Source organism: Callospermophilus lateralis, chromosome 6 (genome assembly GCF_048772815.1).
Source record: "Callospermophilus lateralis isolate mCalLat2 chromosome 6, mCalLat2.hap1, whole genome shotgun sequence".
Lineage (NCBI taxonomy): Eukaryota > Metazoa > Chordata > Mammalia > Rodentia > Sciuridae > Callospermophilus > Callospermophilus lateralis.
The window spans coordinates 84,161,162-84,165,250 of NC_135310.1; the positions used below are offsets into that span (position 1 = coordinate 84,161,162).

General features: G+C 48.7%; 1 pseudogene; it reads left to right on the top strand.

Annotated features, from left to right (window-relative positions):
* Nucleotides 1-1,188: 1,188 nt before the first annotated feature.
* LOC143401911 (MAP/microtubule affinity-regulating kinase 3 pseudogene) lies at nucleotides 1,189-3,204 on the top strand (annotated as a pseudogene).
* Nucleotides 3,205-4,089: the final 885 nt, after the last annotated feature.

The window sequence follows — 4,089 nt, forward strand, 5'->3', positions numbered from 1 at the left end:
CACATTTTGTTTCTTTACTGATATTAAAAAGACAACATGTTCAATACCTGAAGTAAATTAATAATCTCCTTTAAAGATACAGGTATTTGGCAGAAATGCAAGACAACTTTTACAAAGAAAAGAGGTGAAACTAGTATTTGCATATTGCCGCCCCTACAATGATTGAATTGAGGAGGTTTGAAGACTTTTGAAAGACACTAGGGAAAAAAAGCAGATGAGCAATACACTAGAGCCTGGGTCCCTGACCTGTTACCAAAAACCTTGGGCCTTGTCCCTGATGGCCATGCAATAATGAGGAGAAGGTTTTGAGATCAAGGTAAAAGGAGGTTTATTGCTTTGCCAGCAAAGGGGAAACACAGGGGACTCCTGTGCCAGAAGATTTGATTCTGCCCATCAGGGAAAACAGAGGGTTTTTAAGGACACTATTCAAAGGCTCCACTCCAGGTGTGCCCTGACTAGGGGTTCCCAGGTGCATGCCGATGGTGTGTTATGATTAGCTAGTTTATCTGGGAGATCATCACTTCCTAGTTCTTCTGGTGACTTCTCCTTCCTGTGGAGAACAGATTACTCAAGGTAATCTTGTTCCCTGACCCCAGGTTAGGGAGGGAGACAGGGAGAAGGGGAAAAGAAAAACATTTTCCTTTTAAAATAAGCAGCCAGGGTTATATTCAAAAGGTAAAGTGGACCACTCTTACAACCCCAGTGCTTCCACCAATCAACTTCACCATCCAAATTGAATTGTCAAGTGTGTTTATGTCCAGCTGAATATTTCTGGAAAAAAAAAAAAAAAGTTTTCTTTTTCATCAGGTCTTGACCCCCAAACTGTCAAGTTCCTTAGACAGAGTAAGCGCCTGGGTCCTTGATCCACTTAGGGTGCATATGAACACTCTTTATGCAGTCAGTACCTTTATGACTGCATTGACTGCCTAGGAGATAACAGAATGAGAATCCTAGAAATGAGTGGACCTAGAACCACTCCTCATTTGCCTTTTGGCCTTCCATGTTCCCAGAGCGAGTTTTTGAACTGGGCACGATATTGTTGGTAAAAGGCAGTTGTGGCTGTTTTTTCCCCAACCCATCTCCAACTCTCTCCTTGTTTTGCCCCACCCCCTCTCCTTGCCTAGCCCTCACCTATCCTAAACTTTCCAGTGACACCGAGACCCATCGATCATCAACTTGGGTCAAACCATGCACCCCTCGCATGGAGCTAGACGGGCAGAAGACATCTCCCAGACCGGGCATTCTGGAGCACAGCGCCCCAAATCCACAGCTTCCTCTGCAGGTAAACAGACTCGCATTGGAGAGTATAGACTACTGAAAACCCTCGGCAAGGGGACCTTCGCCAAAGTCATGCTGGCCCGTCACGTCCTCACAGGTCAAGAAGTGGCAATCAAGATCATCGATAAGAGACATCTGAAGCCACAAGAGCTCAAAATGATGTACAGAGAGGTGAGAATCCTCAAGATGTTAGACCACCCACACATCGTGAAGCTCTATGAAGCTCTGGACTGCGAAAAAGCACTCTGTTTGGTCCTGGAGTACGCCAGTGGAGGGAGAGTTTTGGACTATCTGGCCAACAAAGGAAGACTGCAGGAAGAGGAGGCAAGATCTATATTCCGGCAAATCGTGTCTGCAGTCCAATATTGTCACCAAAAGCAGGTCGCCCACCGAGACCTGAAGGCGGAGAATCTGTTATTCGACGCAGAGATGAACATCAAGCTAGCCGATTTTGGACTCAGCAACCAGTTTACACTTGGGTGTAAACTCAACACGTTTTGCGGCAGTCTGCCCTACGCAGCTCCAGAGCTCTTCCAGCTCATAGAGTACGAGGGGCCCGAAGTCGATGTGTGGAGTCTTGGCGTGGTTCTATACACCCTAGTCACCGGGTCGCTTCCTTTTGTTGGGGCCAATGTGAGAGAACTTAGAGACAGAGTGCTACAAGGTAGATACCAAATCCCTCTGTACATGTCACCAGAGTGTGAACATCTGCTGAAACGCTTCCTGGTGCTCAATCCAACTAAGAGAAGCACCCTGGCCGAAATTATGGGAGACAGGTGGATCAACAGAGGCCTTGATGTCCTCCAACCCTTTGTTGGTCCAGAGGTGGCCATCTCCCACAGAAACATCTCGTTGGCTGAGCTGCAGCCAAGCAGGGTCCTCAGAAAGAGCACCAGCTGGCCTCCTCACCGCAAAGTGCAGCGAAGCGTTTCCACTCAGAAGCAGACACGGTCCCTGGACCATGCTGGAACTGGGCCATATCCGACCAGCACTGCCCAGAGTCACCTCAGAGAACATCAAATGGCCTCCCAGAAATCCGGTGGCAGTGCTGTGGGAGGAAAGGGAATTTCTCCAGCCAGGCCCCTACCTGGGATCACCACCAGTCCCAAGGAGCTGGAGACTCCTGAATTCAAGAAAATGCCTGCTGCCTACAAGAGCAGCACACCATCTGGAGGGAAGACACTGTGGAGTAAGAACATTTGCCGCAAAACAACGAAAGCAGACACACGTTCAGTGAGCCGGAATGGGCAGAACAACAGCACCTTCCCTGCCCAGAGCCCTCCAGTGACTTCAACCCACAGTGTCCCAAGTACCTCCACCCGGGGCTGCACCTGCTTCCCCAGAGCCAGTGCCCTTCGTGGAATGTTCCACCGCCAGCCCCGGGAATCCCAAACTGCAACACACGAAGGTCCTCTTGCCTCACCCAGCTGCGTCCATCCAGCTGAAGCATTGCCCCAGACTCAAAGAAGAGGCACCACTGGTGTTTTTCCCAAGTTTACATCGAAAATCACAAGGAGGCCTCCAACTGAGTCTGGGAAGACCCCGAGATACAAGTCATCATGTTCAAGTCATCATGTCACTGCTGAGCAGAGAAAGGAGAACCAACAAGCAAAACCTCGCTCCCTGCACTTCACCTGGAGCATGAAAATCACTAGTGCCATGGATCCCAGTGACATCATGAGGGAAATCCGAAAGGTGCTAGATGCCAACAACTGCCAATACATGCACAAGACGCCCTTTCTGCTCTTCTGCATCCATGGAGATGGGTACACCGAGAAACCGGTGCAGTGGGAGATGGAGGTATGTAAACTTCCCAGACTGGCTTTGAACGGGGTCCGCATCAAGCCCAGATCAGGGAAATCCAAGGCTTTTAAAATCATTGCCTCAAAAATTGCCAGTGAGCTCCAACTGGAAGCCAGTCATTAGGATATAAATTAACAGCAACTTGAAGTGTTTTCCTCAACACTGATGGACATATAGAATAACATCTAGGCAGTTGTTGGGAGCAGTGACTAAATTAGGGGGTTCTTTAATTGTCCGGGAGGTGATGCCCCTCCTGGGAATTCTTGATGCAAGGCGCTGGTCAAGACTGCCCAGTTTCTTGGGTGAAGACCTGTTCCACCTGTACCACCCAGGGAGCTATTCAGTTCTTGAGCTTGTGGTTCAGGTGGCAGGGCTCAGCGGTGGAACGTTATGGGCACAAGCTGCCACTCATAATTGGACTGGTCATACATATGACCTTGGTTTTGATGGCTTTGCACAAATTTTCTCACAAAAACACCTTTTAAGTACGAAACTTATATAACAAACGTGTTGAGCTGGCTCCTGACCGTTGCACTCTACCAGAGTGTAATGGACACCCAGTTCCAGCTTTTTCACCCCTTGGATTTCTGTCTTTTCTCATCCCCCATGGCCTCTCATCTGGTTTCCTCAATTAACCACCCTGCAGGTGGCAGCAGATGGGACCCAAACAGGCTATTACACTGTGGAGTGCAATGACCACAAGCCTTCTCAGTGTGATCAATGAAAGGGGTTTGGGGAGAAAGTTTGTGCAAAGCAAGCAAAACAGGGTCATAAATAGGGGCAACCTGATTATGATGACCAGCTTGCTTTGATAAACTTCTAACTCCCACACCTGGCATCCAAACCTCATGGTCAAGAAGTGAAGGACTCCATGAGTGTCACAGAACCTCTGTTTCAACAGATCGTTCCCATAGCAACTGGGAAGTCTCAAGGGGCGCTTTCCCACTGAGAGTTCCCAAGACAGCCTTTGGCTTTGTCACAGAACATTTCAAAAACACTAATCCGCTG